Source organism: Canis lupus, chromosome 19 (assembly GCF_011100685.1).
Source record: "Canis lupus familiaris isolate Mischka breed German Shepherd chromosome 19, alternate assembly UU_Cfam_GSD_1.0, whole genome shotgun sequence".
NCBI classification, from domain to species: Eukaryota; Metazoa; Chordata; class Mammalia; order Carnivora; family Canidae; genus Canis; species Canis lupus.
The window spans coordinates 53991084-54014032 of record NC_049240.1 but is presented as its reverse complement, the minus strand read 5'-3'; the positions used below and the strand labels follow the sequence as shown (position 1 = coordinate 54014032).

Here is a 22949-nt window from a genome sequence, read left to right as displayed (position 1 = left end):
ATCTCGGGATCGCGGCCTCCGGAATGAGCGGGGCTGTGGACAGAGACCAGAGCTTCCGCACGCGTCATGGGCCTGGGTCTCGGCTGCCGTGGCTTCTTCCTCCCTTCCCTTCCCTTCCCTTCCCTTCCCTTCCCTTCCCTTCCCTTCCCTTCCCTTCCCTTCCCTTCCCTTCCCTTCCCTTCCCTTCCCTTCCCTTCTCTTCCCATATTGCAAAAATGTTCTCGGTGTCACAGTCAGTTTTTTTTTTTAAAAGATTCTGTTTATTTATTCATGAGACACACAGAGAGGCCGAGACCCAGGCAGAGGGAGAACCAGGCTCCACGCAGGGAGCCCGAGTGGGACTCGATCCCGGGACCCCAGGATCACGCCCTGGGCCAGAGGCCGACGCCCAACCGCTGAGCCCCGCGGGGGCCCCTCAAAGTCAGCTTCCTACACTTGCAGCGAGCCAGGAAGCTCGTCTTCTCAGCCACCCCCCGCCCCCGCCTTCCTGGCATATCTGAATTCTTCCCCGAGCCACTTTCTGGAGGGTCAGCACCCAGAAGGTGTCAGCTGTGCACCCGTGGCCTGGTTCTGAAGCCCCGGCGGCGACCTTGCAGGCCTTTGGCAAGCGCGGGCTCATCGTTGCGAGGAGGGAAGAGGCGGGCCCGCGAGAGCCTCCCGTGGAGCAGGTGCCGGGCCGGCCGCATGGACACCCCCAGGGGCGTGGACCGCGCCGGAGGGCAAGCAGGGGGCGCGGAGGGGGAAGTGTGGGACCTCAGCCTCGCCGCGTCCTGTAGTTCGTGGTTTAGGTCTTTGCTGCTGCTTTTCTTTCGTTTACGTCTTGGCTGCCAGACATGTGAATAGAGATGAAGAGGCTGGAGTGGTTTTTTTTTTCTTTTTTTACTTTTTTTTTTTTTTTTGACATCAAAGGCGAACTGTTTGGCAAAGGATGGCTTGGTGTGCGCTTGATGGCCCCGGAGTGCCCGATGCGGCCCCTCCGGATGCGCAGTATTTCCCCAGGAGGACTTTATTCACCGCCGCCTGGCACCAGGACGGACGGTGGCTTGCAGGCGGCGTGTGCTCCTGCCCCTGCCTGCTCCATCTCCTTTATGGCCGCAAATACCGACGCAAGGGTTTCAGCACAGAATCCAGGGCTCTTTTATGTTGCTCGTCGTTCGCGTCTACGTGCACAACGATACGTCCCTGGCCGAGGCCTACCAAAGCTAAAAGACGGTAATAACGGGCCACGTGTTCCCGTGTTTGCACAAAATGTTAGCACACTCTAGGAGCACGGGGTTTGGGTTGTTAATGAGGCGTGATGGGTCTAGGAAACATTCACGATATTCCAGACCCCTCCTGGCGAAGGTCTGGAGGCGTTTCCGCATTCCCTTTTCAGCGGGAAGACGGGAGACGTGACAATTCAGGGTCTGACGGTCAAGTGATTCCGCTGCCACCCAGACACCGTCATTGACGTGCCGCGATCATGCTGATGATGGATCTTTCCAATTTTGTCAGCGTCTCCCGTGTCATTATTCCTTCAGCCGGGTAGGTCCTGGCTGTCATATCAGCCCCAAAGAAAACCAGTTAACGGTGCTCGCATTTCTGTTGCTAATCTTTGGTTTATTAGATCTCTCCCTATAATTGCATTTCAGGGGCTCTGCTCAGCCGCCGGAATGGTCGGTGTGTGTCAGGTATTATTGTAAGACTTGGGGACGGTAATCCCGGGCTTTACGGGGCAAGACAAATGTGCTATTGGAGAAAAATAGATTGTTGATGGTGAGGCTTAGGGAGAAACATTTGTTTTCCTTCCAGCCTTGGTTGTTAAATTAAATTATGACTTTGAGGAACAGAGGCTCTGCATTCTTTCTTCCTGCCTTGAATGCGTATTCGTGGCCAGGATTTTCCGCCGCGTCCTTTCCCTTACTCTGTCAGCGGCTGGCACCCCGAGGAAGACTGCTGTCAGCTTAAGAGAAATCATATTTCCAACCTATTTTTTTGTTCGGCCCGGACAGCCAGAGTTAGCGCAAGGAACGTCAGTCTGTTGCCAGATCTGTCAATATAAAGTTTAGATCACAGTTAACCGGTGCCAGTCTAGTTAACTACCTGACAGAAGGGCTCATAATATGCCACGAAGAGTGATTTCATTCTTAAAATGATAGATGCTCAAAGCCAGCAGGGATGCTGAAACCCACACTGGCCCGTTGACAAAGGGCTTGACGACGTTGTGGGATAATGGAAGGAAGGGAAGCCTGACCTGGAAACAGGGGGAGCTGGAAGAGCCCTCTCTCTGTTTTACACGACTTACCCGCTACAGTAAAAGAAACCCCGGAGCACCCTCAGTCCGCAGCCACGCAGGGAGATCTGCCGTGCGATACAGTAGCCTCCTGGTGGGTTCACGCTGCTTGTGAGGTGTCTGTGGATAGTCCAGATTCCAGAACGACACAGCACGGGCTCAAGATGGCTTGGGGATAGCCGCGTCTCGCTGCATCTGTTGGCGTAGCCTCCTCTGTGTTGGTGAACAGAGGCAGACGTCCGCGGGCCCGTGGGCAGGTGGTCTCCGCGGCTTCCACGAGCGCAGTGCAGAGGCTTCTGGTCGGCTCGTGGCTTTCCTCCTCGGGACAATTCGGGGCCTTTTGCAGCCGTGCGTCTTCCAGGCTAGCCTCCCGCATCTCAAACCTCCATGCATATATGGCCCCAGTGGGGAGCCGCGGTTGCGGGAGGCCTGGGAGGGGCCTACGACCGACCTTGCATTGCTCAGGCGATGCCCCGTGATGCCAGCGCCGCTGATTCACGGACCAGGCTCCGAGGAGTAGCGCCCAGAGCACCTCGCCATCAACTGCGTCCGCCCGGTGGAAAAGAGCACGAAGCCTGTGGGGGCTTCTGGGGGGCGGGTTTGGAGGTGGCATGTAGCCTATGTGCTCCCTTCTTATTGAGTAGAACTCGGGAGATGGCCGCGTACCCCGCTCAGGAGTGGCCAGGGAACGTAGGTGAGCTGTGTGTTCTGGAAGAAGAAACATCTCGGTGAGCTCCCGGAAGCCCCCGCCGTGTTCGGTGATCGCAGCTGCCAGATAAAGTTCTTTCTTTCTTTCTTTCTTTCTTTCTTTCTTTCTTTCTTTCTTTCTTTCTTTCTTTCTTTCTTTCTTTCTTTTTAAAATAGTCTGCTGATAATCCTATATAAAAAATATCTGGTCTAGATTTCCCTTTCTGCTGTGCTTTTACAGTATTTAAAAGAAAATGTTGAGCGTTTGCTCTCCTTCTCCAGGAATGATAATACCTGAAATAATTTTTTTTTAAAAAAAGAAGCTCAAAGCTGCTTTTGAACCTGGTTTCATTAATCTTGTAGATTAGAAATGAGGGTGGGCTCTCATTTCCATTCCTCAAGCACTGAGCTGTGCAGAACGGACGTGGCCTCGGTGTGGCAGCGGGAGGACTGGCTGCGTAAGGAGTCGTCCTGCCACCGTCGACTCCTCCTGCAGTCCTCTGGGGTTTCTTCCGATGGCAATGCCCAGGGCTCTTCTGCTTCTCTCTTCTTCGTACGGAAGGATTTGCCATATTCTTTGGCTGAATAAAGCTTTCTCCGGGCTCGATGCTATCCATGTTTCTATTCATATGGTGCATTTGTCCTTAAAGGATTCAAGATCCATTTAGACCATGTAATTAATTTTAAACAGCGTAGCAAAGGGTGAGATGAATGCAAGCTCCAAGGACAATTTCGAACAAACGCATGTGTTCCTGGAGCTGGTCTTCAAACAGGAACAGAGGGGGATGGCTGCGGGGCTGCTGCGAGGGAGGCACTTGTTTGATTGCAGCTTGTGGTCAGCAGCACGTGATTCATTACGATCTTACTGATGCCTAAGCTGTAGGTGGGCAAAATGGAACGTTCTCTTATTTCTATTTTATGCCAACCTGGAGGAGAAAAGTCGCTTTTATAGGTTTTGCAGCCCTATCTTCCCACCGAGGCTGTGGTGTGAATGCTAAGTGATGTTACAGCCGTTGGTAGCTTTTCAAGCCTACTCTATGTATTTGGCTTACAAAACCTGGCCTGGTTAAAGGAATCTTTCGTCATTACTCCTGTGGTTTTTTTTTTTTACTTTTAATTAATTTTTTTTTTTTTTTTTTTTTTTTACTTATAAGCCTGGATGAACTCATTTAGCCGGCCTTCTAGAAATCTATAATAAATTTATTTTATTTTATTTTATTTTATTATTTTATTTTATTTTACAATAAATTTAATGTTTCGTTAATAAGCTTCATTAATTCTTTCTGTTTCGAAGCACGGCATTCTGTTTTGCGGTACTTTGGTACAAATGCGATCTTGGAATGTGCACTGAAAAGTAGGGCCAGATATTTCATTCGACAGCTCCTGGGAGGGACACAGCCTTCTTCCTCAAGAGTCCCACCCCGAGTCAGTCCAGTCTTTAGGCCTCTGCAATCCCATATGCCAGTTTCTCTCTCTCTCTTATTTAAATTTATTTATTTATTTGAGAGAGAGAGTGAGCATGATTGGGAGGGGGGAGGGAGAGAGGGGCAGAGGCAGAGGGAGATGCAAGCTCCCCACTGAGCAGGAAGCCTGCTGCGGGCCTTGATCCCGGGACCCTGAGATCCTGACCTGAGCTGAAGGCAGACACCTAACCAACTGGTTTCTGTCTTTCATGGGGATTTTCTGGGCACGTATTTGGGAAAATGAGAGGAATCTGGCACAAACTCCTGAGTTACCTGCTACACCAGCTTCTTCAAGGCTGAGTCTCCTTTGTTGGGCTAGTTACACTGTCATCCACCATTGGCTTTGCTCCTGATCACTGCCTTGCACCCTTGCACCGCAGGCCTCTCAAAGGGTCTCCTCCCTCTGCCTAAGCATCCGAGCCAGATCACAGGTCCCTTTCTTGTCCTGCTCCTTGGTTTTTCATCCTCCCAAGTGTGTGCTCTGCAGGCATACATTGACTAACGTGTTGGGGAAACTAAAAGGAACTAGAAGAAAAATTTCAATTCCGTGTCTCATGTGAGAGTGTCTATCATCTGAGGGAAGAACACAGGCATTTAATTGCTTACTAGATGTTAGGCTAATGCCCCAGTTCTTACCGCGACCTTATGCTGAATGACCTTAAGATCCTTGACCTTATGTCCAGCTTCTCGTAAAGAAGGATGCCTCCTTTGTAAAAAAAAAAAAACTCTACAGGATTTGTATGTGCTTTCTGCCAAGTTCACTATCACCCCGTGATCCCGCTCTTTCCCTCATCTGGTAGCAGGACCCTGTTGTTCCTGGCAGCACTTTCCCTACATTTGAGACTTCATGTCCTCGGGAACATCCAGTGGCAGGGATTGGGGCAGGCTTGGCAGGAGAGTCAAAGATGAGTGTGGGCAATTTTGGTCCAGTAGAAACCTCCCAGTGGATTTAGAATCTTCCACTCTGGTCCCCTTCTAACGTTCATGCCAAAGGGAACTGGAGAATAAGAATTCTTGTTGGTCATCCAGTCAGCAGGGACTGAATAGAATGAACACACATGTATATTCACTTGCTCCCCAAACATGTATTAATTCCCAAAAACAATAGCGTTTATTAATCAGTGCTAAGCAGAAAAGTGGTTCATGAAGCGAAACCTAATCCGCACAGACTCCTGAATTACGCATGCAGATTTCTGGCTTTGAGGAGTCTGAGTCCATTATGCTGAAAGCTACACAAATACCTTGAAGAAGGTTTGAAATAACCAGTTTTGGGCAGCCCAGGTAGCTCAGCAGTTTAGCGCCGCCTTCAGCCCAGGGCGTGATCCTGGAGACCCGGGATCCAGTCCCACATTGGCTCCCTGCATGGAGTCTTCTTCTCCCTCTACCTGTGTCTCTGCCTCTCTCTCTCTCTCTCTGTGTGTCTCTCATGAAGAAAGAAATAAAATCTTAAAAAAAAAAAAGAAATAACCAGTTTTTAGTAGGTTAGGATGGATCACATCCTAGTCAGGACACCCACCCCCTTACTCCTCTTTCCTTAAGTTTAAGGGAAGCATCATTCAGGTTGGAGTGGGGAGATGGGGAGGCAGTGTCAACTCTTTTACTGGCTTTGTCTTGCTCTTCTGGTTTATGGAAACTTTAGTCATTGTTTTCTAGTGAAGTATTTGTAAACAGATATTTGAAATATAAATAGCATAGTGGTCATTCTGCTGGCATGGATTAATATATGAAGTGTAATATCCCTATCTTTTTTCCTATCTTTATATATGAGCTTCTCAATGGAGGCTAGAGGATGTTAGTACCATGCAAGTCCTTAACTACCTGAATTTTATGATATATATATTATAGTTATTATATATAATCTTATATTTAATTTTATATATTATTAATAGTATAATTATATACTATATATTATATCATATATAATAACATATATTATTAATGTATTGTTATATATTGAGTTATACATGTATAATATATATGTTTAATAGATTGGAGTGGATAATTATCTGGTCTAATAGCAACTTGATTTTTTTGTAATAGCAACTTAATTTTAAGAGTCATCACTTTGTGGGCCTACACTAAAAATAGTACAATTCTATTAGTGTTGAGTTTCTTAAACATTTTGTGCGTCTTTGAAGAGACAGGGAAGCAAACTTCAAAAATATATTAGAAAAAAATCAGGGGCATCTGAGTGTCTCAGTCAGTTAAGTGTCTACTTTTAGCTTAGGTCATGATCTCAGGGTCCTGGGATGGAGCCCTACCTCAGGCTCTCTACTCAGCAGGGAGTCTGCTTCTCCCTCTCCCTCTGTGCTTGCTCTCTCTCTCTAATAAAATCTTAAAAAAAAAAAAAAGAAAAAATCAGATTCTCAGTTTTAGAAGTAAACTCTGAAATTGTCCATACACTGCAAATGAAACTGAGGGCCAGAAAGATTAGATTCAGTGACTCCACTGTATGTCATTTAAAAACAGTTATGATAGAAAGAGAACATCAGGACAGTAACAGCCTTCTTGTGTTGGCTACAAGATCCTACATCCGTCAGTCTAGGAGAGAGGAAGAGGAAAAAAAAAAAAAAAGTGGTAGAAAAGCATCACTGGCTGAAATCTTAAACAAATTTGAATGTTTCTAAGGGATGTTACCTCAAGTAAACCATGTCCCAAGCTACCCAAATCATAGAGTATTGGAATTGGGGTAGTTATCAATGGTCATTCATCTTTACTCCAAAGGATAGGTTTGGAGCAATCGAGTGGACTGTTCTTGGTGACAGTCATAGGATTAGAATTTAGGTCTTCAGAATCTTCACCCTAGAATTCAGGTCTTTTGATTGGTGATTTCTATATTTCTGTGGAGGGGTTTAGAAGCGATCTTGAGGGTGATGGTGAGGTTGAGCCTTTGGCACAGGGGCCCACTTTAATCAGCATATCTGGAATTTTAATTGCTTTAATTATTAAGGTTCTAAGACTTCATGATTTTAAAAAATGCTTGAAACCTCTGTGTTATTAAATGCTTTTAAATGATTTTAAAAAATGCTTGAAAACTTCTGTGCTATTAAATGTTTCCATTTATGTACTGCAAACAACTTATCTGAATTATAAACTAGGAATGTCTTTTTATGCCTATTAATATGGCCACCACCTGTGTAGTTATTCTTGCTTTGTTCAACAATACCCAAAATAATTAGCCTTGTAGACTTCAGCAGATGATATGGTATATCTTTATAAATATAGGTTATACTTTCAGGAACCTAGGCAAAAATAAAACTCCTGATTAATTACTTTTTGAATCTAACAAAAATCTATTAAAATGTTTAAGACTGAATAGTTTAACTTCTCATTAAGTCCATGGATAATTTTCTTTTAGTCTTTTTGAATTTCTTTAGGTTAGACACTTTTAAAAAGAGCTTTTTATTTTTGTTTTTAAATATTTATTTATTTATTTATTTATTTATTTATTTATTTATTTTGGAGAGAGTGAGTGAGAGAGCACGAGTTGGGTGAGAGGCAGAGAGAGAGAGAAGCAGACTCCCTGCTGAGCAGGGAGCTCAATGAGGACTCAGCCAGTCCCAGGACTCCAGGATCATGACCTGAGCCAAAGGCAGCCACTTAACTGACGGAGCCACCCAGCGCCCCTAAAAAGAACTTTTAAATAAAGGATGTGGGGTAACTTGTAGACATGAGGCAAAATTCAGATATTGCGAATTGAGCATGAATACAAAATCCATAAAGCTTAAAAAATGGTCATTGAACACAGTGTGCTTGGGATTCCCTACAGTTGACAAAGGATCTGTTTGGCTTCTTCCTTATGGTTCCCTGTGGCTTAGCAATTAGGAATGATCTTTCTGTCATCATCCATAGATGATAGAGCCCTTCAAGAGAACTGGAAACCAAAGATGGGAGAATATAGCATGGGGGTTTGTGGGAATTCATGTTCAGCAAAGCCTTGAGCTTTTAGTTTTATTTTTGGGACTTAAGTTCTTATAATCATGCTCCTAGAGTATGAAAGACTACAATAGAAGGGGATGGGGACCAAAGGGGAAAAAAAGACATGACTCAGTTGTTTTCATTGTGTCTATGAACCAGAAGATGTGCTTTTTATCAGTAAATCTTTTATTTTTTTAAAGATTTTATTTACTTATTCATAGAGACACAGAAAGAGAGAGGCAGGAGACACAGGCAGAGGGAGAAGCAGGCTCCCTGCAGGGAGCCCGATGTGGGTCTTCGGGATCACGCCCTGGACTGAAGGCAGCGCTAATCCAGGCTGCCTGATTATCAGTAAATTTTTATTAATAAAAGAAGAGTCCCTAGATTTTAAAATGTAATGAGATTTAAAATTAGAATTTTAAAAATAGTGGTTATCAATGTACTTTCAGCTTCAAAGTGAAAAAGAAAATATATCAAATTCCAAAATGTCTAAATAGAGACATGTCTCCTTTTCTAAGGACATTTGTCTCCCCTACTTAAAAGATTAGTTTTATCCAATAACTTTAACACCAAACCTGAAATAGGAAAATCCTGATATTTGATTATTAACACCTACTCATTAGAGTTTGATTTTTTTGTGTTATTAAGTAAAATAATGTCTAATTAATATACACATGGAATTTCTTATGGAAATACCAATGGAATACCCATGGAGTTTTAGGCTTACATTTATTAAACTTAAGATTTTGCAGTTTTACTTGGTGTATTTATGTGCCACGCATCCTGTTAAAATATTTCTCCTTGTTCTCCTTTCTAAGGCAACTTTTTTGGTTGTGGTGGGGAGAGGGTCAGGAGATTTCTTAATGCAAAATTCACCATGGAAATCTTGAGGGACTTTACATGATTGAAGACAGGATCTTCACTTTGACAGTTTAATGCATTTTACATTATGATGCTTCACAGTTCCTGAGAAAAAGCTTACGTTAGGTCTCAAAGTAGCCTCTTTTTCTCCTGGTATTTCCTGATCATTTCTTTTACTCACATCAGATCCCAGAGGGGATCCATTTGTGGAGGAGAGATAATTTTGCCCCTTGGGAAGGATTCATACGGTTCTCTGCCTTGAGTAAAATCAGCTACTTAAGGAAAGAATCTTTCCTTGAAAGTGCTTTGTCCAGCCATGGAACGGCTTAGAAGATTAGCCCCCTGACTACATCTTGGCTCATGACTCCCTGCAGAAATTCTATGTGTAAATGATTCTGCAATTTTCCTGGTGTCAGGATTAAGGAAATGGATACTGACACCAGACTTCAGTCTGCTCATCTCTTCCACCTACGTATTTCCTCTCCATGTAAAAGAACAAAGAGATTTATTATGTATGCATGGCACACATCTCATTTCGAGGGCCCCCAGTCTATCCTGGACTCTTCCATTTATTCGTCGTAAAATTTTGGATATTGGATAAACCATCCAATTTTTGTAAAATTTTGGATATTGGATAAACAATCCAATATCTGAGTTTCAGTGTCCTTATGTTATAAGAGGGAAGATCACAGTATCACATATTAAGTTCTTGCTCTGTATCTTAATTTATGTCAGTTCTTTAGTTGAGTAGTATTTACCTGGGAAATAAATATCATTAGTCCCTTAGTACCAATGAGAAGGTAATTCCCAGAGAATTTAGTGGAATTGCCCACCGTCTCATTGCTGGTGAAGGGCTTTTGAGCCCAGTTCATATCAGAATTCAAAAGTAATGCACTGGGTGTTATTCTGTATGTTGGCAAATTGAACACCAATAAAAAAATAAATTTATTATTAAAAAAAAAAGTAATGCTCTTTCCAAGATGCTGGAAGCTGCTAGAAAATGCAACTGCTATGCTGGGTATTATCATGTAAAGTGCAGTGAGGGTATTCTAAACTGCAGGGAGCTAAAAAAATGTCTTGTAATTTACTAATTGGCTCATGGTGTTGTTATTAATGATGCCACTCTGACAGGAATAAGCCTTTAGCATGTTTTGATGTCAGGTTCCAGCCTCCTTGAGTAGCACAGACAGCTTGGTCTAAGAGGCCCTCTGTGTCATGTTACTTAAATTTATTCAGCATTTTGGCAAATATTCTGTAATATTGGAGGACAGCAGTCACTGATCTATTTGACTTTGGGTGATAACCTCTTCTGGGGCGGATTGAGGTAATCAGCTTTTTTTGTTTTGTTTTGTTTTTTGGTTTTTTGGTCCAAGTCAAATTATCTGTTTGATAACTGCCGAGGAGAGGTGGACATAATAGTCTGAGACAGTCCTTTAACATTCTGGAGAAATTACTTTAAACTGATGGATAAATATTCCCAGGAAGTCGGAGAATCCTGGTTACGACGTGAAAAGAAGAGCACTGCCAAAGTTCTAAGTCTATTTAGGGGAGCTGAAGGCCAAACTGATTATATTTTAAAGGTTATTATAATAGAGTACGATAGAATTAGAATAGTTGGCTCTTGATCACTCCAAATCCTGCATATTTCACATGTTATCCCTTAGTGCTCAATAACACATGGAGCAGGAATTAAGTTTGTTGTGATAACTTCTGATTTTTTTGACCCAGGATAGCCAAGTCTGTCCTAATTTGCCTGGACTGCCTCCGCAGCTGTCTGTGTCAGAGCCCTGAAGAATTTGCACTGGTGCGATAAGAGGAGGTTGGAACACAGTGAACCAGCAGCTGCTCCCTCCCCTGGGATTTAGGATGCTGGACTCTAACCAGACTCCCTCCTTGGGAAGGAGGAGCTGATGGACAGGGGTTCAAAAAGAATATTATTGCCAAACTCAAATTTCTACTTTTAGGATACATACCATCCCTCCCCACCCCCCAGCAGTGGCAGTTCTTTTTTCTGAACTCCAGAGGCACAATTGTACACAACCCAGGAGGGTTACTATTATTTTGTTTTTCTTATCTTTGTCCTCAATCTTGAGATTTCAAGTAATATGGGGGCCATTTCCCTCTTCTATGGTTCTCTGCATACCTTGTGCTGTGAGTACGTAATGCGTGTTTTAAGATCTCGATAGGTTAATTGGTTCCATAACACTTTTTTTCATAAATTAGGTCTCATCATTTTAGGAGATATATTTTCAGTTCTGTGTATGAAGCCAGTAATATTTGACAAAGTTGAAAAAATATTGGGAAAAGAGATTTCCTTGTACAAATATAATTTATAACTTTAAATTGCCCACCTTAAATCAAACTCAGCCAAAACAATGATAGCTAGTCTATTCCCCATTTAAACTAATAGATAAGAGCACAATTTGTGGGGGGAAAAAAAGAGCACAATTTGTGTTACATATGAATGAAGGATTCTGAAAAAAATGGACTATGCTTGAAAATAAATGACTGTTTAAATATTTTTAAAGAAGTATTTCAAAACAGCAAAACTAATAATTGCTTGTAATAAGGAAAAAATGTCCAAGCAAGAGAGAAATGCTATGACAAAGAGGAAATCCTCCTCCACAATCTCCCCCAATGTGGGAGACACAGTCTGGGCCCCGGAACCTCCACTCTCTTGTGTCACAACAGTGAATATTTTACCCTACGTGGCAAAAGAGACTGTAGATGTAGTTGAAGTCCCTAATCATCTAAGATAGAGAGAGTACCCTGGATTATCCACGAGAGCCCAATTTAATTATATGAGTCCTTAAAAAAGTGCTTTCTTCTGGCTGAAAGCAGAAGTCAGGTGGCTTGACAACGAGGAAGGTCATGTACAAGGAGGACCAGAAAGAGATCTCCAAGAGCTAAGGCTAATCCACAGCTGTCAGCCAGCAAGGAAACAGGAGCCTCAGTCCTACAAATGCAAGGGACTGGGCTCAGCCAATGTCTCGAATGAGACTGGAGTCCCCAGAAAAGAACACAGCCATGCGGACACCTTGATTAGAGCCTCGTGGTGCTCTAGCAGGGGAACCAGGTGGCTTACACAGTAATTGGACTTTTGATCTATAGAACCGTGAGATAATAAAATGAGTGTTGTTTTAAGCTATTTTCAATGCCTGGTAATGTGTTACTGCGGCAATGGGAAGTGGATACGCCCACACCCGTTCGCAAGGAGCGAATGGCTTGCTGGGACCCATCAGACCGTGCGTGTGTTGGAACGTTTCTGAGTGGAAGTCTTAGGAGCACGGGTAAGCTCTATTATCATCATGACGAAGGCCTGGCCTGGTGAAGCTAGACGTCTGCCACGGTCGTGCTGAAGGAGGCAGTTTCCAGTCCCGGGCTCATGACTTCGCAGTTCTAACGAGTTCCACCAATGGCAAAACCTTAATAATCAGATGAGAACCCGCCTCACGTAGGAGTGTCTGCCTTGGATTCCCTCTTTTGTAAATGAGCACTTTGAGTCATTTTACTTGTATTTGTGAATGTTTTCCGGCTTCTACAGTGATGGAAACTTGAGACCACGAGCTCTCCATCAGGGACTGAGGGACCCGCATGGGACTCCTCCGGTCAAGGGCTCCGGTGGCAGGGTAGAGTTTCATGCAGTTCACTCCAGCTTTACGCTCCAGTGCAGGCTTTATTGAGGAATACCAAAGCAGATGACTGAATACAAACTTTTTTCAGAAGGTGGGGGACGGGGAGAAAAATAAAGGTGAGCTTACTACTGTAATCCTTAAAGTTTGCTTTCAGCTTTCTCTTTGACGTGGGTGCACGAAGCAAGCTTCTGTGTTGAATTTAGGCAGCGTTTCTGTAGCCCTTTAAGTAAAGTGGCTGCTGACCTGTTTGTTCATCCACGTGTGCTTTGCTACGGGGTTTATCACTACAGGTTAGCACCCAGCGACTGATGGCCTCGACTTCAGACTCCATTTGACCTAATTGCAAGAGTAGCTGTAATGGAAATTTAGTTAGTGGAAAGAGATCATCTAGGGCTGAGACTCAGCAAATATATCAAGATACTCATCTATCTTACAGCATTTTTAGCTTTGTATTTTACTCTTGTAAATATATCAGAGCATAAAGGGCAGAGCAGACTAGAAGTGCCTTCTGGAAGAGAATGCATGCTGAAGGAGGGAGGACTAAAGAGTAATGACTTGGACCTAATAAAGGATTTTGCACCCAATTCTAATGTTGGCCGTAGGTATTTTCTACCACCAACAAACAATTCTTTGACACCAGCTAAGTGTCCTACAATTCAACTCAATTTCTAATGCTGTCGCCCCAGGGATAGCGTCAAATTCCACAAGCTAAGGGCTCAGCCCTATGACTTTGCCACCCACCCTTTCAGAGGCTGAAAATGTATTATTACCTGTCCTTGTGACCAACTGACTATAGATTGGAGGTTCCAATATCCCCCTCCTTACATTCAATTAATTTGCTAGAGCAGTTCACAAAACTCAGAGAAACATTCTATTAATAGATTACTGGTTCATAACAAATAGCTATAACTCAGGAACGGCCAGATGGAAGAGATGCATAAGATAAGGTCTGGGGAAAGGGCACTGAGCTTCTACATCCTCCGCAGGTGTGCCATTCCCCCAGCACCTCCATGTGTTCATCAGCCTGGACGCTCTCCAAAACCTCTTCATTGGGGTTTTCATGGATGCTTCATTATGTAGGCATGATTGATGCAATCATTGGCCAGTAGTGATTGAACTCATTCTCTAGACCTTCTCCCTCCCCAGAGGTCGGGGGTAGGAGTGAAAGTTCTAACCTTTTCATGGTTGGCACCTCCAGCCTTAGGTGGAGTTCACAAATCACATCACAGCATAAGAAAGGACACCTTTATAGCTCTCATAACTTAGGAAATTGCAATGGCTTTAGGAGTTCTGGGCCAGAAACAGCAATGAAGACCAAGGATATACATAGTTCTTATTATAAATCACAATATCGTGCCCAACAACAACAACAACAAAATTAGTTACCAGAGGAGAAGTGAGATTTTGCGTAGAGAGGAGATCCCTTGACTTTGAAACAGATCCTGCCTGGTTTGGCACCGAGGGTTCCATTTCCTCTGTGGCAACGCATGGTGGAGCAAAGCAGCGACAGTCCTAGCCAGGAGGATGTGCCGTGTGGCAGTACGGCAGCCTTTCTAGGAACTCTCAGAAATGTTGGGAAGAAAGGGGATTTTTTAAGAGTTGGAATGTTTAGTTAGTGATTGGGGCAAGAGCTGGTAAAGTTTAATGTATCTTGCGTGACTTTGACCTGCAGGTGACTGGAACCTGGAGAGACTCCATTGTATATTGTGGTAGCCAACTTCCAGGGTGGCTCCCAGTGATTCCTGCCTGCTGCTATTCGTGCCCTTCGGTAGCCCCTTCTCTCCTTACATAGAGCTGACAGGGTATTCTGGAAATGATGGTGTGTGACTTTGGAGGGGCGGCCATAAAGAACTCGCCAGCTCCACCTTTCCTCTCTCTCAGATGACCCGCTTTGGGGAGAGCAGCTTCCATGCTGTGAGGGTGCTCAGGCGGCTCAGGGCAGACACCCATTTGGCAGGGAGTTGAGACCTCTTGCCATCAGCCACATGACGGAGCCATTGTGGAAGCAGATCTTGCCACCCTAGTCAAGCCTTCGGATGACTGCAGCTCCAGCTGATACCCTGACTTCAATCTCACGAGAGGCCCTGGATCGGAACTACCTAGCTAAGGCACTCCCAAATTCTCAACCCCCAGGAACTGTGAGCTAGTACGTGTTTTTTGTTTTAAGTTACAAAGTTTTGAGGTAATTTGTTGTGTGAATAGACATACACATACATCGCTATAGATGTTTGAATTTTATTCTCCAATACGTTCTCAAATACTCGTTCTTTGAGGGCAGCATCTATGTGATTCATCTTTGTATTCTCCATAGTTCCAAGTACAGTGCCCAAACACATTCATACACACACGTGTGTGTGGGGGGAGTATAATTTTTTTGAGAAAAAGAATAAAATGCCTTGGACAAATCTCAAATTTATTGACACTGGGGGATGATGAAATATCAGAATGAAAATAATTATTAACAAATTAAGGTCTTCGTTTATTCTTGTTGTTGAATATCTACAAAATGTTTCTTGAAACAACCTGCATTCCCTTCATTTTATTAATAAGGAACCTGAGGCCTAGGGTGGTTCTGAGGTTTTCCACCATGGATTAAAGGGTGAGGTGTGATTAGAACCCTTTTAACTCTAAGCTGAATATCTGACATAGATATTTGAATATCTATCTTTGAATATCTATCTCAAAATACCATTTGAAGTTTCTTTTCTTTTTACTCTTCCAATATGCAACATCAACTATATGCATGTGCACAAAGGAAAAACCAGTACTAGGCTTCTTATACACATTTTCCCCTAGTATGTAACACCCATTATGTTAACTTTAAAGAAGAAAAATACTATGCTATGCTTATTAAATATTGGAGGTCTTTTAGAAATGGTTTTATATTGGAAAAACGAGATGGAGGAAGCGAGTGCAACTCACTTTCCCCTGACTCTGATACATGGTAAGTGTCACTAATAGACCCCAGTTCATCATCACCATCATTATGCTAATGATGATGATGATGGGATAATAGCAATAACAATAATAAATACGGTAGAAAGAATCCTAGTCTGAGCCTAATCAGTGTGTGCCCATGTATTCAGACATGTCTGGGATGTCTAATGGAGGCGGGGTGTCTATTTATATGAGAGACCATGAATCTCCAGGGAAAGAACACACCCTGGAGGAAGACAAATGGAGTGAACAAAATTGGCTCAGAGATGATGGGCCAAGAGAGAAAAGGAAGATAACTTTGGGTGCTACCTGGTAACGTTATTCTGAGGCTGAGGTGGCTGCAGATGAGGAGGGCGTCAGTCCAAGTGTTCTGTGTAGCTGCCCTCTCAGGACCAACGATGTGCTAGGAGCAGTGGCTCTGGTGCTGGCAGCTCCTGCAGACACAGGAAAGGACATTCTCCTCAAGAGACTTAGAGTTGAGAGAGCGGGCCCTGGTGGTTGCTGCACAGATTTGGTGAGGATTAGCTGTGGCACAGGCACCTTGAGTTGGTGTCCGTAGCAGCAGTGGGGGCATCAGCAGACATTAGCAGGACAGTTGATACCAGGTACTGGGCGCATTGGGCTGGACGACTGGAGAGAGTGGCTGGTGCTGTTGGGTGGGGGAACCACAGCCTGGGACCCCAGACTATTTGGGAGGAATTTGAGGGGAGGGAGAGACTCTAAGACTGGAGAGGGGTGGGCTGGTACAATTAGAGAAGTACTGGCTCTCTGATTTGAGCGTAATGCTGTTTTTAATCAAGCCGGTGTGGACCTATTGCAGGAAGTCATTATTAGGGAAATCATCACAATCCACTCTATGCCTGTACAGTTCCCATCCAGGAATGTCAAGTAGGCCACCGAAAATGCATTCAGCTCAAAAGACCTCAGTCATTAAAATAATTATAGTACAAGCTATGCAAGTTAAAACAACAACCCGATTCTTATTCCCCGTCAATTCAGTAAGTGTGTTTCAGAGCGGGTGATGGTACTGCCTGTAACTGTGAAGGATGATCTGTTTCTTGCCCCTTGACATGGTGCTGTCTCTGTGACTCTCTTCTAAGCTCTTGCTTTCCAGGGGGAGCCTGAATAGGTCTCTTGATATAATAATTATAATAAAATGATAATAGTCCCCAACCTCAAGGTCTAAATCACGGCCCTTCCTGGATCCATGAGAGTAAATACTGTAAGGTGTCAGGGTAAAAGCAGCCACATTCAACCTCTGTTTAGGCACGAGTAGAGTGAGAACCTGATCTGTGTGGTTGAACAGGATGGGTCTTCCATTCCAGGTGATGTTCCTCAGGTGGCCACCCACTGAATCTGTTGAGCAGCCACCCCAAACTAGCCTTCCATTAGCCTTACATAAGCAGGGGGCACGACTAGCCCTTGCATGAGCAGGATCTTTGTATGTACTGCGCATACCAGTGTGTAGCAATGTCACGATCGCTTGGATGTGGTGCCACAAGATTTCCATGACTTTCTGAGGAATGGTGGCCACTCTAGTGTGTAAGTAAGAACACAGACTTTGCAATCAAACTGTTCTGGCTCAGAATCCCAATCTTGGGATTGGGCAAAGGGGCAAATCACTAGCCTGTTTTTTTACTTTGGTTCCCTGTCTCTAAGATCAAGACATTTATATTCCCTACCTCACAACCTTGTTATAAAGATTGAGTAGATTAATGTAGATAAAGCTCCTAGAATGTTGCCTGTTTCATTCTAAGCATCTAGTAAAGATTAGTTATTTTAATCATTACTCATTGGCCAGTTTAGCCTGACTTGGTATTGATGAAAACCAAGGTCATTGTAGCTCTTAGGAATTTGTGAATAGGGACACCTGGGTGGCTCAGCGGTTGAGCATCTGCCTTCAGCCCCGGGATCGAGTCCCGCGTCGGGCTCCCTGCATGGAGTCTGCTTCTCTCTGTGCCTGTGTCTCTGCCTCTCTCTCTCTCTCTCTCATGAATAAATAAATAAAATATTTTTAAAAAAAGGAATTTGTGAATATTCTCACCGGGGGGGTGGGGGGGGGGTTTCAATTAATGGGTCAGTTCCAACAATTTATAGTTTCTGTTTCTCTTCTTCGTGAAATTTCCGGGAGAAAGAGTAAAATGGCCTAGCTTGGATCAATTGTCCACTCTTAATCTAAATAACTCTAGTCAGGATCACCTAGAAACTGGGGCCCATCTCTGTGGGGACAGTGTCAGTGAGTCATGGTAAGCTGAGAGCTACCTCGTGGTATCTGTTATATAAGCCCAGCATCAGACACAGATAATCTGTGTTTCTGCAAATGTGTGCTGTGGGCACACATGTGTCGAACTGTCGAACAATATTGACAAGTATCTAGGTGACCTAAGGTCATTTAATAAAGCTGTTGGTCGGACCAAAAACGTGCAGGCTTTCTGAAGAGCAAGTTCTTAATTCTAGCAACAACCTTATAATACTGCATGACTTTGACACAATCATGGGTTACTTTTAGAAATTTATCCATAAGAAAATAATAAAAAATTATTGTAAAGATACTGTGATGAAGAATTCCATCAGAACATATTTATTAACATGGGAAGAGCATAAATATTCAACTACAGGGAGTGATTGAATAGATATCGGTACATCTATGGACTATTTATCCTCAATGGTCATTGAAAATGTTGTAGGAGAACATTGAATAATATGTAACTTTTCTTCATGATATATTAAGTAAAAAGAGCAAGTTATGAAGTAGTATGTAGGGTGATTCCATTTTTGTTAAAAAAGCATAAAGGACGTTTGTGTAGAAGTAAAACTTCAACAAACCGTTAATAGTGACCATCTTGGAGTAGTGAGAGTACAAATAATTGTTATGTTCTCTTTTTAAATTGGAATTTTGATTTTTTTCCTCAGTAATGATGTTTTCCTTTTGTAGTAAGAAGAAAATGCATAGAGTAATTTAATGTGAATCTGTGAACCACCTATTTGGCTATAAACTTTCTAGCAGCCAACACAGGCAGCAACATTACCAGGTCCCTGATTCACTATGCCAATAAAAGGAAAACGAATTTAATTGCCTGAGGGAAACACAGCTCTTTCCAGCACTAAGACCTATGAGGAATCTATCCTGTGGGTCCTCTTAAAGGGGTCACTGGGTATGTAAGGAGCAACGTACTTGATGGTATCCTTAAAGCAAGTGTGGTCCTGAGCTTTGCAGGGCTCGCCTTAATATTGTTCCTTTTGTCGCTCGGCATATGCTGATAAGAGATTGCTAGAGCACATTCGGGAAAGGGCCGTTTACCTAGGAAACCGGTATTACACCATCCGATTACGCAATTTGCTTATCAGGCTTAATCCAGTAGAGGCCTGAATGGCTGAAGGAATAGACGGATGCACAGCCCTGGGCTTCTCCCGGGCAGCAGAGTTCAAGGTGATCTTCCCCGACAGGTAGCTGGGCCTTCCAATTTCATCCTGCCTGTGCCTACGGACAGCTTTGTCCTCGTCAGGAAGCCTGAGCGAAATCTGTGGAAAGAAGGACAACGTTGCCTCTTCGTGAAGGTTAGGGGCCTGACAAGGAGACATTCCCAACCGCAGCCCCGGTCGAGATGACGCACACGGTCAGGATCACGCACAGAATGTGAGTGTTGAGCCACTTCGACTCGTAGACAAAGACGAAGGCAGATGAAGCGGAATATTTTTCATAGAACGGTGGGTGCCCCGATGCGTGTGGCCTACGTGGTTTTCTATGCAGGAGCAACCCGCTACCCACCTATTCTCGTAGGGCTGGACAGAGCCACACGGTCAGAGCTGCGCTCGGAAGCCACGGGACACTGACAGGAGTGGTTTCATTTCCTGGCTCGTAGTTTAAGATGAACTGAATGAGTTAAATCATTTAATTTTGAGTCAATCGGATAACAGCGGACACCTGCCAACAAAGGGTTACCTATTTCATAATGTTTTCTTTTGTGGCTCTTCTTGGCAGTAGTTAGGTGTGTTAGTGGGGGCAGCCTTTAAGGGAAGTCCCAGGTCCCCCCAGAGCGCCGTGTGACCTGCGGCGAAGAGCACGCTTCTCTCTGCATGGCCTGGTAGTGATGGGGGAGGGAATGTGTTAGGGTCATGAAGGAGACATCGTGGTATGTGTCCCCATCTCCCCCTTCCTGCCATTCAGAAACAGATTTGTATGCCGTAGGGAGTCCATGCTGTATCCCGACCAAAAAAATACACTCCCGAGCTGGTGGGCCCTACTCCGTTTCTCCTCTCCCAATCTGCTTTAATCAAAGGCGGGGCGAACGTGCCTGCTGATTTTGGTCCCGGTCAAAGAAATGTGGGGCGAGGGGGAATGGGCATCTCTCCTCAGTAGTGGGTTCTCTTGCTTATGTTCTCTGTCCTCACTGCTTCTCCACTAGGTATTGGAATTGGTTTCTGTTGCAAAAATAAAAATGCTGGCAACGTTGATTGATGGAGCATATGAACCATGAACTGCAGCAGCGCTGGGAGACCCAGTGAATTTCTCCATGATAAATATGGTTAAAATGCTTAAGTGTTACCAGGTGTATTAACAATCCAGTTGTTGGACAAGGCGGTCTGGCACAGGACAGTCAGAGGCCCCTTGATCACATGGGGGGACTTCACATTTTCTGTCAGTTTCATTTAAAAGTTCCTCAGGGAGAGGGAGAGAGGGGGTACGTGAGCATTCGAGTTGGAATTTGGCGAATCACGCTTATTTGAATACACGGGCGTGAGCCTCCTATCGTTGCACCTTTTGAGACTTGCCTGGATCACTGCAGACAGCAACTGCCCGGCCTCCTGCCCCCTGTCCTGCTCCCTGGCAGCCCAGTCTATGCACAAAAACCAGACGGATTGTTTGAAGATGCAGTTGGTGGTTCCCCGCCGGGCTCCTAGGCTGGTGTCCGAACTCCTCAGGTGTAAGAGGCCTGTCCTGACCCGTCTTGGGCTCACCTGCCAGCCTCAGCTCCGAGTTTAGGTGCTGTCCCCCAACATGTCCCACTCGTGATGCCTTGAGGCTGTCGGGCCCTGGCGTTTTCGGGCCCTGGTCGCTACCCGTGGCAGTCACACCGCAGCCTCTCGTCCCGGGTGGATGCTTGGGGATTGGTTTTCATCGGAGTGCTCTGGGCTGCAGGCTGGGGGCCCTCCTGGGTCTCCCACCGCGGGGTGGGTGTGAGATACTTGGGAGGGGGGCAGGGGCATGCGTGTGGGAGTCGCTGTGTGCACACCGCCTGCTGCTGAAGCCATCGCTGCCCTGTTGGTGGTTCCTTCTGCCCGGGGCGAACTTCCTTGAGGACACACACTAAGTCGTTTTTATTACACTATTTTCATGATTACCTATTTCCGTGCGCGGCATGTATTTGTGGCCAAGCCAGTGACTTTCACGGCTGGTATTTGGCACGAGGCTGTGAAAAGCACAAGGAGAACAAGCCTCTGCCAAGCCACAGGGTGGAGAGGAGGGACGCGGCGCGGTCAGGCAGCCAGGGCAGGGTGCGGCCGCGGGACAGGGGCCTCCGGGCCAGTGTACCTCTGGGAGGGCTAGGGCGGGAGCACCTTGGGGGCTTCTGCAGGGCACAGGTGGTGGGGCTGGGGCAGGTGGCAGCTCGGAGACAAGAGGCTCGCGATGCGGTGCCACCGGGGCTCCTGGCGGGTGACGGGGGAGCAGGCCACCCCGGGCCTGGGCCGCGAGCAGAGTGGGGCCTGGGCCGCGAGCAGAGTGGGGGGCCTGGGCTGCCAGTAGAGCGGGGCCTGGGCCGCAAGGAGAGCAGAACCTGGGCCACGAGGAGAGCAGGGCCTGGGCCGCAAGGAGAGCAGAACCTGGGCCGCGAGGAGAGTAGGACGCGGGCCGCCAGCACAGCGGGGCTGATTTCGGAACATGAGGCTGAGGTTGCGTCCCAGCTGCGCCCCGCGTGGAGGCCCCGGGCTCGTGAGCCCACGGGAAGGTTCAGGGAGTGGGCGTCCAGGGCACCCGGGGGGGTGGGGGGGGCTCGGTGGCTACGCGTGTGCCTGGGACTCGGCTGAGCATCCGGGGCGCGGGGCACAGCTGCCACCGGGCCTTGGCCTGTGTCCTCCGCGGCCGAGGCCCCAGCAGGAGGCGGCGGGGCGGTGCAGGGAGGCCGCGGAGCGCAGGCTGCGGGGAGGGGCCCGGGTGGGCTGGAGGGCGGCGGCAGTGGGAGGGCCCGGGAGCCGCCCCGCCCCCGCCCCCGGAGCCCGACGCAGCCGCAGGGCCATGCGGGACAGGCGCAGACACGTGCACAGGGACGCCGGCCTCGCGGCCCATGAAGGCCTCACGTGTCCTTCCTCCCGAGGGACGCGGATGGAGGCGGGGCGGGGCAGCCCGCGGGTCTGTGGGGTTTGCGCCCTGAATGGCGCTGGGAGTTCAAAATCCGACGTTTGTCCCGAAGTCTCTGAAACCTCCGGACCGAGCCGGACGGGGACAGTGACTCCGGGTCCGCTGGGAAAGTGGGAACGTCGGGCCAGTGGTGACGAAACGCCTTGCTGGAGGCCGGGCCTCCAGGGACGTTCCGACTCCATCCACGGGACCTCGGGGTCTAGAGACTCCCTTTGTGTTTGCAGCTTTCCGTATTATTTACCTCGTCTATTTTATTATTATTATTATTATTATTATTATTATTATTTATTTTATTTATTTATTTTTTTACCTCGTCTATTTTAAAAAGAAAATGTCACAGTCAAAACATGAGGTTCAGGAGCAATGACATCAACTGTAAGGAAGTCTTGAACACGAGAACGTGATCCCTCTCCCTCTGTGGCTTCCCGTGTTTCACTCCCAGCGTGGGGCCAGCACCTCAATAATCTCGTCCCCTGATTTTTTTACCTTCGAGGTGGATTTCTGTCCTTTATCTAGAGGTCAGCGGGGTCAGCTGTGTGACCAGCTGGCTACTCCAAGGCCGAAGGCCGGAAGGGCGATATCCTTCCTGCCCAGTAAGCCCAGCAAGCCCAGTGCGAGGGCACCTGGTGTGTTGGGACGGGGTCCCTTAGGTCAGAGACAGGCCCTCACAGACGGAGGCCACAATCACCTACGAGGCCATCATCTGCCCTGTTTCTCTCTGCCCCACGTGCTTCCAGAATTTTGCTGATACAAATATAGGAAGTGGAAAACAGGATGCTCTTTGCCAGGGAGGGAGCACCTTGAGGCCTGCCCGTGCA

The 22949-nt window shown here is 46.0% G+C and overlaps 1 long non-coding RNA gene across 1 annotated transcript in view; it reads left to right on the top strand.

The window, feature by feature from the left end:
• The first annotated feature begins 1208 nt into the window (after positions 1–1208).
• LOC119864410 overlaps positions 1209–22949 on the top strand; it is an 89358-nt gene continuing 67617 nt past the window's right edge. Inside the window, exon 1 of the long non-coding RNA XR_005373850.1 lies at positions 1209–1524. This is a non-coding gene — a long non-coding RNA (uncharacterized LOC119864410). The remainder of the gene's footprint in view (positions 1525–22949) is intronic.